The sequence below is a fragment of the Pristiophorus japonicus genome, chromosome 15 (assembly GCF_044704955.1).
Source record: "Pristiophorus japonicus isolate sPriJap1 chromosome 15, sPriJap1.hap1, whole genome shotgun sequence".
NCBI lineage: Eukaryota > Metazoa > Chordata > Chondrichthyes > Pristiophoridae > Pristiophorus > Pristiophorus japonicus.
This window is the reverse complement of record NC_091991.1, coordinates 56,786,396-56,800,336: the sequence shown is the minus strand read 5'-3', so window position 1 is coordinate 56,800,336 and position 13,941 is coordinate 56,786,396. Positions and strand designations below refer to the sequence as shown.

Sequence of the window (13,941 nt, the reverse complement as noted above, 5' to 3'; positions counted from 1 at the left end):
CACATTGTGTATTTGTATTATGGCACAGAAATCAAAAGTGTATAACATAATTCTTTGTGTCTTAACACATGGATTCACAAACGGCAAGTAAGAGATGTAAAAACAAGGTTTTAACAAAGCTTAATTGTCTTGCAGCATTAAAAAGCAGACACAGGATATATTATTCAGTGTAATTTTTGAGCTGCATTTGCTGAATTGGGCTCGGCTGTGATACTTCGGTTGTTGAATAGTTTGCCAGCACTTACTGTCTAGACTCCCATGAGAAGAGGCTATTTAAGTAAGCCTGGCAGCTATGCAGTTGCAAAGTGAGTGCTTTTGGGAAAGGAAGAATGGCAGAGAAAGGGGGTAGAAAAAGATCATGGCATTTCAGGAGATTGTGACCTTACTTTGGTTTCTAATATTTAAATTACAATGAGTATGAAAGGTGCTAAATTGGAAACGTTGTTAAATAGCAGGACCTGTAATAATGAAGGAGGTGGCACCACTTAATCCAGGGTACACGTAGAAGTGATGGTGCTTCTAATAGACCGAATGAGTGAACACAGCTATTGAGATGCTGTTTTTTTTCTAACCTAGGAGATAATTATAGATAGAGAAGAAGAAATATACTAGAATGCAGACTGCAAACTGCTCTTGTTAGCAAAATTTCAATGATATATTGTTTACTGTGGTGTGCTTGAGTCATTGTCGGGCTACTAGTGAGATTGAATGAGTAGGCGGAGAAGAAACAGTACGAGAAGGATTAGCCCTCATCCTGGGAAAAGTCCCTAATTCACCCTGCTTTTATGCTCGTAATGCCTAGAATTTCAAATGTGACATTGTTGAAGACAGTCAAAGGTTTATAGCTGCAGTATACTCCTCCAGTTCTGGTCTGCTCCCCTTTGTTGCATGGAACCTTTACCTGCATGTAGAAAAGAAGTGTTAATGTATTGGAAGTTTTAAGAGCACATCGAATAACATCCTTTTGTAGTATGTGAATATGCATGGTGTGCAGTTAGGTTTTGTCAGAAGAACAATTTGTGTGAAAATCTTTTCAGGTGTGCAAACAGTTTTAGTGATCAGTAGCACTGTACCCTAATGCGGTAAAGGCATGCATGGTAAACATTCAAAGGGTTACCGGGCAGTCTGAGTGCTTTGCAGGGGAGAGTAGTTGGTGTATAAGGGTCTGAGAGGAACAACTTTGTGGCATGCATACTTTATATCCATCTAGTTGGTATAAAGTAGTGATGGGTTCTGTTAACCTAGCTATTTTCTTCAGGCCAGAAAACTCTTTTCCAGATTTTGTGTCCGTGTCTGAGTTGGTACGTTCCACCACTTCTGCCAGGTTCTGTGACTGCTCTCTGTGGGCTGTGCCCTGGAATACCAGACAGTGTAATCCTCCTTTCCCCTACTTCTTAAAGCAGCATCTCTTGCTGCACTCATAAATCTGGAGACACTTTATTTAGATTCTGCCTTTAAAATCGGGTTGGGCATATTCCTGCAGGTTTCAGCACCAAACAGCTATTTTTCCCATCTCCAATATTTTTATAACTAATCAAAGAAGTGTTTCAAGAAAGTGAAAAAGATAGAAACCTATGTAATGAATGTGACATCCAAGCCTGCTGTGTATGTTTTTTGCTGCCAACCCATGGCAATGGAAAGTCACCTCCCAAGTCTGTTGAATCTTCACAGTATAATCCTCTGACATTAGGGACAGGCTCTTGGCTCTTCTTTGTCTCCTCCAGGGCTTGAATGTGTCTCCTGTTTTTTTTTATTCCTAGTAATTCAAAATGAATACAGTATTCAAAGTGCAATCTGACCAGAGCACTGCACATTTTAAGCATTACTTCTGAGCAGTTCTGTACTGTTTTGACTATACACGTCCGCATTCTGTTTTTGTTGATTGATACTTGGCAGTGATTGTAGATGTTAAATACCGAGTCTGTTAAAACCTCAATCTTTCAACTCCCTCCCGTCAACTGTTTCAACACCATCCATGGCCGCCTTATGTAACCATTTTTCTAATACAGACTTTATACTTGTCCCTTTTAAAATGTATCTGCTACTTTTCTGATTGCCGTTATATTTTATTTTGTTAATTCTTGACTGCCTTTTAAGATGCAACTATTTCTAAAGCAAGCACTAGAAATTATATTCCGTACACTTTTCTTTGTTTTGTTTAAGAACAGTAAAACAAAGCAGTCCTGCGAACACAATATAATATAACAATCTAAAATTGTTCCTGATTCTTTGTCCAGTGTACTGGTATTACTAAGAAATTCACAATCATAAGTAAAAATTCGAGACAAACAACTGCAATCTTGCTTTGAAACATAAGTCAGTCAGTTGACGTTTCAGGTCTTAAGATTTTCCTCAAGTCGTATTCTTGAAAAGATGACTGCCTGACCTGAGTATTCCCAGCTTTTTCTGTTTTTGTTTCAGATTTCTAACATCTGCAATATTTTGCTATGTGCAATTTTGTATTGTTTATCTTGTTCAATTAAAACTGATAATTGGGTTCAGTAACTCTTCCGAGGGGTTGAATTATTTTCATGGTTATTCTTGTTTTGCAGTACCCTGTACATATATTTTTTCAGGCACTATATGTATTAAATTCTTGATAATATGAATAGGTTGTTAAATTGAGAAGTAAATTAGAGAGCTGTTTGATCCACCAAGGTTTAGGATTTCCATAGCTAAATGTCCAGGAATAAGCACTGAAAGATTATCTTTAACCTTTCATCAATGTTTGATCTTTTCAGTGATAGGTTGTTGTGAAATGTTTGCCTGAAACCCACTCAATTTGTTTGATCAGTTAATAGACTTGTAGTAAATGCTATGGGTATGCACATAGGGTTACATTTCTGTAAGACAAAGCCCCAATACCTAACACTGGTGCAAAATGTACTTGTGAAATTACCCAGCAAGACCAAAATACTGTACACGTGCAATATAGATGTTAAAAACAAGTATTGGGAAAGTTGATTTATTTTAATTTACAGTGTCAACTGCATGTGTCCATCGGATGTTTCTAGTCAGTTCTGCCACCTTCAGATATTTCTGTGGGGAAGGGGATGGTTCACAGTGCAGTGTTGGGGTTATTTGCACTGTAAAACAAGGGCCAAAAATTATGCTCTGAAAGTTGTTGTAATTAGGCCTGGCCTGATAGAACATAGAGAGCGTCTATTATTCCTATTGGAGAGCAGTGCTCAAAGGGAACACTGAGTGGCAAATCAGGGCTACAGTGTTGTAAGGATCTGTAAATACATAAACTGAGAGGGAAGAGGAAAATTTAGTCAAAATGAAACATGCAAAATTGAATGATTATATGCTTAGAAAAAAGACAATGAAAAGGGGTCAAGAGAAAACTAAATGGGGGGGAAAAAAAGATTCAAATGATAAAATTGGGTCAGAAATGCTTAATGGTTGTCCATATAGCGACGTGGAAAAGTTATGCTTTATGATTAGTTTCTTGACCAGTGACTTAAAAATCATGAACGTGAATTTTCTGTAACCAGATCCTGATTTGGGGTGGGGATGAGGGGGGTTATGCACTGTTCATTATCAAAATGTTTTGAATGGTGGAGAACTGACTGGTTATATCTTAACAAAGGATATCTTCATTTTTGTGTAGTGCAGTTACAAATGTTACTTTCTTTTTTCTCTGTAATCCTTTTCTCCTAATGTTCCTTTCCCTTCAATCTAAGGACCGCTACTCTGAATCCTCCTTCAGCTCTGTCCTGTTTGCTGTGGATTTTGCACCACCTATTCTTGACAACGCCTCTTCAATCACATTGTGCACTTTTTGGACGATGGCAGAAAATGTATAATGTGTCCTGCTTCACTGTGCTGTCTGTTTTATTGAATCACCCTCTTGGATCAGTGAAGAATTTTAACATTATTTTTCCTCTTTGATTCTTGCTTATCCCAAGTAGCAATCTTGCAAAACCTTAAAAGGTTTTAGTTAGTCACGTGGCTGCACAAACCCTTTGTATGTGAAGTTTAGTTGAGTTCATTGAAAAGGCAGTGTTAGCAGAATTGTAAGGCCCAATTTTGGCCATGACTTGCTCCAATTTTTTTGGAGTAAGTTGGTTTTTCTGGCGTAAGATGAAAAATGCCATTTTCCCCAATAAACTTGTTCCAGAGTAACTTAGTTAGGTACGATTTTTTTTTAGTTATATTTTTTTTCTAAAGGGGGCGTTCCCAGCGACTTATGCCAGTTTTGGCCATCTATGCCACTTTGGCCAGCTAAAACTTACTCCAAATCGACTTAGGTCAGCGTATGTGGGCAGCTCTGAAAACCATTGCGGGCAGTGAAGAAAGCAGCGCACATTAGTACATCGGCGGACATTAGGGCAGGGATGGGGAGGGAAGGGAACCGGAAAGGACCTGAAACTGAACAACCAAACACCAAACATTGCTAAGAAAAGCACAAACAAGTAACATGCTAATAGAAATCAAGTAAATCCTACCTTCATCTTTAATCTTTAAAGTCGGCCCGGGAAGGCAGCGCACCAGGAGTTCAGTCGTTTAGGGCTAGGGGCGGCTGCAAATGAATTGGGAGGGGGGGGTGTGAAGCACAGCGACGGAACGCGGCGTCAGTGGCGGGGTAGCGAGATGCTGGCCTCCATCATGGGGGTGCGGCGAAGCACAGTGACTGAACGCGGCACGGGAGGGGGGGGAGTGAGGAGAGGAGGAAAGCAGGTCACAAGACCTGGGGGGGGTGGGTGGGGGAGAGGAAGGGAGGGAGTGAGGTCACTAGACCCAAGGAGGTGGAGGAGAGGACAAAGGACCTTTGGGTGTGGTCCATCTGGAGAGAGAGAGAGAGAACTGCAAACTGCTGTGCTGCCTGCTTTGACTTTCTTCGATGAACTTTAAAAATGGCCAAGTCCCAAGTTTCAGTGCTACTGAGCATGCGCGTACATCGGATCCGACACCACTGTGCATGTGCGCAGCAGCCAGCACTGGTTTCAGCGCTGGGCTGTTGCTTCCCCCCCCCCACTGCACTACGTACGCTGCGCTAGGACACTGGAGACTCGGCAGAGCGGGCATTCAGGGTAAGTGCGCTGAAAAAAGGGGTTGGGGAAAATTGAGCCCGTAGAAACAGGAGACCTGCACAGAAAATTGCACCGCAACAGCATTTGCAATGTCTTCATTTAGTTATACTTGTGTCGCCTAGTAATTACTAGAAATGATGTGGCTCCTTTTGAGAGATTCAGTTTCTTGTGTAAGATCATCTGTTTCAAGCTTGAAACACACACATTTTTTAGCCTTTTTAGAATTTAGGGAGTGTCCACAGGACAATATAGTTGCACAACTTTTGTATTGTATATATCTGTACTGAGTTTGTTTGACTTGCCAGACAAGTGATGAGCACTGAAATGAGAGAGAAGGCTGTGAAATGTCATCTAAGTATAGCAACAGTTGTAAGTAAAAAGGGTTCAAGTGAACAGGTTTGCTAACACATCTTATAACAATTGAGCAGAGTCAAAAATCTGACGAGCATCTGTTTTAAAAAAAAAAATTGTGCTGCCACCAAATAATTTTAGATTGATCGTACTTAGTGGTGTGTAGGAATATAAAGATGCATGTTTTTTTTCTCTAAAGTTTACTTCTTTGTCATGTTCTATAGTTGGCATCAAAATAGTAGATTAATTTTCATTCTGCAAAATTAAGGGTTCTTGTTCTCCGAGTTAAGCACTGTTACAATTCTGGCTTTCATCAGATAATGTTTTTCTTGCCCAATTCAAAAGCCAATTCCCATAGACAAGCTTGTACCTTCTATAAATTGAAGTGAAGATCTTGAATGCAAAATAATCTGGGATTGTCTCTATTGGGTGAACAATAGACATATTTATAGTAAGTGGATTTATATGTTGGATTTCCAATACTAATCACTTCAGAAAACAATTAATATCTGTTACACCAGACATTTTGTAAATACTACACGAACAGGTTTATTGACAATTAATTAGAAAAAGAAATAGCGAGTTGTTGAAGTAAGTTCAAATAACAGTTTTAATCCCCACTGCATGCTTTGTTCTTCACTTTTGGTTGTAATATAAATTGATTCACAATACATTTTTTTTATAGTGGACTATATCCAAAGATTAGAAAACTTCTTGCGGATCCATTTATAGTCAGTAGGCTTTTTGGACGTATTACAAAGAATTACGTAATCTGTATCTGCAGTTGATGAGTGTTAAGTTTCCATGAAACCTTCCTAATGTTGTAAATGCACAAGTTACAGCATGTAAGAAATGGATTTGTGATGACTATGCTTATTGTAAATTATGCTACGTTGCATACGTAACCTGTATGTACAAGGATAGTAAACAGTACTTTAGACTGCACTGTTGTGATATGGGTTTGAAATAAAGGACTCTCTCTTCAAATAAAGAACAAGTTGTCCCAAGTGCTTTATACCCAATGAGTTACTTTTAAGTGTGGTCATTGTTTTGTAGGTAAATGCAGCAGCTAATTTTCAAGCTGCTGGGCCCCACAAACAGCAGTGAACTTAAACAACCAGTTAACCTGTTTTTGGTGGTGTTGGTTACGTAGAATTACAAAGAATATGGTCCTACCAGTCCATGCGGCATTTATGCTCCACTCGAGCCTCCTCCCATTCTTCCTCATCTAACTATCAGCATAACCCTATATTCTCTTCCTTAAATGCATCTATACTATTCACCTCAAAAACTCTGTGGCAAAGTTCCATATTCTCATCATTCTTTAGGTAAAGAAGTGTCTTCTGAATTCTATATTTGATTTCTTGATGACTATCTTATATTGATGGTCTCTAGTTTTGCTTTTCCCCACAAGTGGAAACACACACTCCCTGTCTAGTCTGTTAAAATGTTTCATAATTTTAAAGACCTCTATTAGGTCACCCCTCAGCCTTCTCCAAGAGAAAAGAGACCCAGCTTGTTCATCCTTTCCCGATGTGTGTAACCTAGCATTTTTGGCATCATTCTTTTTTGCACTCTCCAATGCCCCTCTATCCTTTTTATAATATGGCAACCAGAACTGTATAAAGTATTCCCCAAGTGTGATCTAACCAAGCATGATAAATGATTCATTCTCTGGTTGGCAACCAGTAACTAGTGGGGTGCCGCAGGGATCAGTGCTGGGACCCCAACTATTTACAATCTATATTAACGACTTGGAAGAAGGGACTGAGTGTAACGTAGCCAAGTTTGCTGACAATACAAAGATGGGAGGAAAAGTAATGTGTGAGGAGGACACAAAGAATCTGCAAAAGGACATAAACAGGCTAAGTGAGTGGGCAAAAATTTGGTAGATGGAGTATAATGTTGGAAAGTGTGAGGTCATACACTTTAGCAGAAAAAAAATCAAAGAGCAAGTTATTATTTAAATGGAGAAAGATTGCAAAGTGCTGCAGTACAGCGGGACCTGGGGGTGCTTGTGCATGAAACGCAAAAGAATAGTATGCAGGTACAGCAAGTGAGCAGGAAGGCCAGTGGTATCTTGGCCTTTATTGCAAAGGGGATAGAGTATAAAAGCAGGGAAGTCTTGCTCCAGCTGTACAAGGTATTGGTGAGGCCACACCTGGAATACTGCGTGCAGTTTTGGTTTCCGTATTTACGAAAGGATATACTTGCTTTGGAGATACCCAGCAATGTTCTCTAATTATTTTTCGGCCATTCAAGATACTGCGCGTCTGCAGTTCTTGCATTGGCAAGTCGGCTGCGCGGGTTCCCTGGAGCGCCGCGCAGCTTAAAGGGAGCATTGATACCCAGTATTCTGGAGATACCCGGTGCTTATGGAACCATACTGCAGGAAGGAACCAATGCCTTTACGGGGGAGAGGAGAAAAGAAAACTAATGAACAAAAAAATTGAAAAAATGTATTTGATGTACAGTGTTCAATCTCTGGGCAATTATTTGCTGTCAGGTCACCAAGTGACCATTGGCATCTGTGCAAAAGCATTCCTGGAGTGACGTTATTTCCTATGCCATCCTTCATGAGGAAACACCTGACTTCTAGCTCAACATCAAACCTATGACATGTGAGCCTCCAAGGAGTTGTGGGCTAAATCCCATCTCCTATTGAACAAGCAACCCCTCGATTTTTTGGGCGGAGGTAGTTCATGCTACTTGCATTAGGGCAATATTGCGAAGACGTTTTTGAAGTTTGTGTCACCACTATCAACATTGCAGAGTATAAAATGACAACAGGCTTTAGCTAAATGACCTGTTCTTATATAATTCAATACTTATTTTAAATGATTTTGCAAGGCTGCATGATGGTTCACAAGAGTTTACAGCCAGTAAAGGATATCCATTTGTCATGAGGTAAAAGTGATGGTATTTGATAAGGTTAATGCAATCATAGAATCTTAGAAAATTGCAGCACGGAAGGAGACCATTTCGGCCGACAAAGAACTATCCATTCTAAATCCTCTTTCCAGCATTTGGTCTGAAGCCTTGTTGGGTTACGGCACCAAGTGCATATCCAAGTACTTTTATAATGTGGTGAGGGTTTCTGCCTCTACCACCCTTTCAGGCAATGAGTTCCAGAACCCCACCACCCTCTGGTTGAAAAAGTTTCTCCTCAAATCCTCTCTAAACTTCCTGCCAATTACTTAAAATCTATGACCCCTGGTTGTTGACCCCTCTGCTAAGAGAAATAGGTCCTTCCTATCCGCTCTCAATAGGCCCCATTTAATTTTATACACCTCAATCAGGTCTGCCCTCAGCCTCCTCTGTTCCAAAGAAAACAACCCCAATCTATCCAGTCTTTCCTCATAGCTAAAATTCTCGAGTCCAGGCAACATCCTCATAAATCTCCTCTGTATCCTCCTGTGCAATCACACCTTTCCTGTGAAGTGGTAACCAGAACTGCATGCGGTACTCTAGGTGTGGCCTATCTGGTGTTTTATACAGTTCAAACTACAGCCCTGCTCTTGTATTCTATGCCTTGGCTAATAAAGGCAAGTATTCCGTATGCCGCCTTAACCACCTTATCTACCTGGTCTACCTTCAGGGATCTGTGGACATGCATTCCAAGGTCCCTTTGTTCCTCTACACTTCTCAGTATCCTACCATTTAATGTGTGTTCCCTTGCCTTGTTTGCCCTCCCCAAATGCATTACCTGTCATTTCTCCGGATGGAATTCCATTTTCCACTTTTCTGACCAGTTGACTGATATCTTCCTGCTGTTGACAGCTTTCTTCCTCATTATCAACCATACAGCCAATTTTTGTATCTTCTGCAAATTTCTTAATCATACTCCCCTACATTCAAGTCTAAATCATTGATATCCAACACAAAAAGCAAGGGAACTAGTACAGAACCCTACCGTACCCCACTGGGAACAGCTTTCCAGTCACAAAAGCACCCATCAATCATTACTATTTGCTTCCTCCTTCTGAGCCAATTTTGGCAACCAAGAAAAATTAAATTCAGAAATGTTGCTAAGGGTCACATGCTTGTAATGCTAGGTGCATTAGCAATAATCTATTTGAGGTCACTGATACATGTCATGTGGATGCACAGGGCAAATCTAGTGAGTTTTTGTGTGGTTTGATTTCAGGTTGGCAGCTTAAATGGATGTAATGCTATACAAGTAGCCTCCTTGTTTTCTGTAAGGGTTAACAAGTTCTTGAGGCCTTGATTTAAAAACACACTTGTAGCTCAATTTTCATTTTAATTGATAGCTAAAATGGGCTTTAACACTATAATTTTCCAGTACTTGTTGGGTTATCTTTTCATGCTGTACAGCTGAGACAAGCTTTCAAATTTTCCATTCCTGTGAGGTTGTGGAATAAATGGTTCAATGCTTTTTTTAAAAAAAAAAGACGTGTTATTCTCTCCATTTCTTCCTTGCGGATTTTCTTGCTCTACATATCATTTTTGGCTGAATGGGCAAACAGTGTACTCCCTGGCCTTTGCCAAGAGTGACCTGAAACTAGTTGTTAAGGGATGCATAACAATAGCAAAAAGTATCTCTTGTCCCCCTGCACACACCCCCCCCCCCCAATCCCAAGTGTTTAAGCAGTTCTGCTCCTCAAGATAGTAAGACTGAAATTGGGAATATGGCATCTGGGTGGTCAAGAGCACATTTCTCTTGTTGCCATGGTGCTGGAGCTCTTTTTTGAGTTGCATCATTGAAGTGATCCAGAAATGTGGTCTGCCACTTCTTAATTACATAGGTCTTAGGAAATGTAACCAATATATATTTACTGATTTATTGTTGAGCCCAGGAATTGTTAATTCTCATCAGTCCTGCATAGGATGGTTTATGTTTCTGAACTATGCTGACTGGTGCAGAATATTTCAAAAATTCCATAAATCATCCAACCACTGCAGAGGAGCAGCTGTCTGGTTGTAATTGATTTGGGATGTAACAAATGAGTTGCAGTGGATGCTGGACCAGACGAATAAATCGAAGTTGTGAATGCATTTTTTAGATGAATTCTCCGAATAAACATTAGTGGCATAAGATTCTATTGCAGCAAAATTAAGGTGCAGTCAATTTCCCAACAGCTGGCTGCGATTTTATTATATTACTAGACAAAAATCAATACCGTTTTCAAACTGCTTATATTTTTCCACTTTATTACGTATCACTCTGAGCAGTTTCTTTACAGAAATTACAACAGTATCTAATTCTCTTAGTCATGCTATAACATCCCTTTGTGTCAATGCGAAGCAGTTTCATAAGCACATGGACACAAACCAATGGTGTAACTCAGGAGTTAGATCGACACTACAACTTCCAAATATACTAAAGTAAAAAGATGTGAAATCGCCTTTTGCATTGGGTGTGTTTAACTCCAGCCCAGAACAAAGTTAACATTTCTTAAATGTACTTTTGAATCATTTTAATGCTAGAAGAAATGCAACATTCCCAACAGCTCTCTCCTAATAAAAAAAAAAGAAACCAACCAGGGAATGGGCACTTTTACACCAGTTCACTGCTCCATTATTGCCAATCTCTGCGCAAGACACAGCCAGTGGTATAGCTCAGGTATCATAACTCCATACCATATATAGATACCAGTTTCAGTACCCGTAACTCCTCAATAATGCCCGCAAGCTAGCTTTGAACTGGTTTATTATTACAGTAGCACATTGATCCATTTGTATCACAGCTTGTAAGATTTCATAATTCCTGGTGTTCAGTATAGTTTGTTCTCATTTATGACTTTTTATATTTGAAATCTAATCTCACTTTATGCATTTTTATACTTTTTACTCTATCCCTTTGAAATTCTGTTAACATAAAATACGTCTGTCATACAAGTGTCACAGCATTTCATTCTGTAGAACATACAGGAAGTTCCAGAATATGAAATAAATCAATTGCAAATATTACAAGGCTGTAACAAAAGGCTGTAACACAATTGTTCAAATGAGGTTGAAATTTGTAACAACAGTTCATACAGACATCAGAACCGAGATAATGACTATCTATTCAATTTTATATCTCGCTACTGTCAGCAGTCGTTGTGGTTGATACTTTGCCATTTGGTTTTGCAACACATGGCACTAAAAAATAGTGGTGTAAAATCTTGCAGGGCAGACTGACCTCTGCACGTGAATTTATGATTATGTGCTTACATAATATGAAGTTCTGCATCAGGACTGCTAATTTATTAAATCTATTCCTATATCTAATCTTTAAATATGTTAGAGTGCTATTTAAATACAATTAATAGACAGATTTTAGGAAGACTTGATGCATTTTGAATTTTTGATGATTTTTAGCAGATAATAGGGCCATTTAGACCTTTTGAGCGGCTAATTTGGCATAACTTCTGCAATCTTTGAATTACTGTTCAGTGTTCAAAGTTATGGGTACTGCTTAAAGAAACTTTTGCACTGTTTTAGGAAAAACTCTAATCTGACATAAATTGCAGTGTGTACCACAGCAGTTCCCATTGAAAATGACACTTCTGGTCTTGGAAGCCAACACTTCTCTTATACAACTTCTTTGTTGAAGTCAGCAGTGGACAAAGTTGCATGTGGAGAAAACAAGTGTCTTTTGCGTTAGAGAAGGATAACTATTACAAGGTTAGCTAGCTCTTCAAAATAAGTACATCTTAATCGTAAATACAGGTTGAAACCTCCCTTATCCAGAACTCGCTTATCCGGAACCACCCCTCTTCAGCCACCGGGTGGCGCATGTGCAGAACTTTGACATGAACAAATTGAAGTCCTTCCTCGCAGCTGAATCCTGCAATCGCTGGCCTGACCCCGCGGTGCAGCCCCCTCCCCCCATGATCTCCCTGCCGCACTCCCAACCCCAAGCCAACCAGCCCCGATATCCCCTTGCTCTCAGTGCCTGTAGCATCCAATTTAACGTGACCATCCCTCATCCGGAAAAATCCCGTATCCAGAACAAGCCAGGTCCTGAGGGTTCCGGAAAAGGTAGGTTCAACCTGCATTGTTTTTCTTGAGTTTTGTCAGCAATCATTAATCAAAATGATTCCTTTACACAACATATATGATTTTGAATTTTTTTGTACACAATATATATCAATTTTTTTTAAAGATAAAATATATTCAGAGATGTTTGGGGTGTGGAGTAAAGACAATGTGATAGAATTTCTGTTTTTTGCACAATTGGCAAGCTGGTCAAAATTTCTGAAGTCAAATTATGGTTCAAGTTTCCGCTCAATTTCATTTACATAATCACAAATGTAAAATTTTTCATGAACCAGCGCAATTGGGTAGTGTTTTAGAGCGTAATTGTGTTTTTTCCTTTGCAAATATTCCTTGATGTATTTAAGAGTAGTAATCTGGTGCAGTTCTATTTATACAGCTGAATATGGGTTTATCAAAAAAAATAAGCATATGTTAGTCAGTTTCTTAGTAAATTCAATTATTTTTTTAATAATTAAAAACAATTAAAATGTGCTTACGAGTGTCTTTGCGCCAAAACCACCCCAAAATTTGACGAGCCTCTTTGAAAAGTTGCAATTGGCGGACACTCAATCTGGGAGAGTGATCAGTTTTGTGGGTGTGGCCGGCTTCCAGCATGATTTGAAACCAGTGTGTAAATCTCAAACTCAATTTGTTCTGGCAGTAACTTGCACTTGAAATTCCTCGATCTTTTACGCTTTTGGCCAATCTTGAACGAATACCAGCGCAACCTATCTCAAACTCTACCATAATGTTTGAAGACGAAACATAGGATTTAGCATCAATCTTCAGACCCTACTTGGGCAGCTAAAGCAAGAAGTTGGGATGAAAGTCTGGAGATGAAGAGGGACAGTCCTTGATTAAGCTTGTCAAAGAAGAAATGGATGCATACACTCCGAAATGGGAGGTTTATCTTGGGTTATGATGGGGTACATATCATACCTCAACACACAGCGCAGAAGAACACAAAATAACTTTTTCCTGAGAAGTAGTAAGGCATTTAATTACCTGTACCAACAGTTGATTGCAAGTCTAAAAGCAATTCAACTTAGTTCTCCTGTATGTGCTGCCTCTCTGTCTTGCTTCCGTCCTCCCTATACATTGTCACGTGAATTTTGGGCAGCTTTTAGTGAATGGTGAGTAGAATCCTTGTGAGCTAAGTCAATGCCTTGTTACTTCAAAACAAGATGTGCTTGTTTGGAACAAGCACCATGAGGACTGAGAATTAGAGTTAAACACAGGAAGATTTTGATTAAACAGGAAGTGAGACTGAGTTGGAGTTAAGGGAAATAAAGGATTTAAGAGTTTTTTTTTTTACTGCATGTTGTACTCGTTGGGTTAGTGATTCCCACAGTGAAAAAGTTGGCTATCTATGCTGTACCTGAAAGATAGATTTGGTGCATTAATTCTAGACAATTACTTTTTTTCTTTTGGATGTGTAATTTTAGTGGTTAGGCTCGCGTATATAAGGCTAGCTCTCAGTGAAGCTAATTGCTATAGTCATCTTTGTGGTTCAGCCAGATTCCTCATAAAACTATTTAATAAAATCTTTTTGCATTGTAATATTCCTAAC

At 39.3% G+C, this 13,941-nt stretch overlaps 1 protein-coding gene across 6 annotated transcripts in view; it reads left to right on the top strand.

Annotated features, from left to right (window-relative positions):
* Nucleotides 1-13,941, top strand: part of LOC139280789 (protein kinase C and casein kinase substrate in neurons protein 2-like) — a 147,316-nt gene that overhangs the window by 48,688 nt on the left and 84,687 nt on the right. The window lies entirely within an intron of this gene.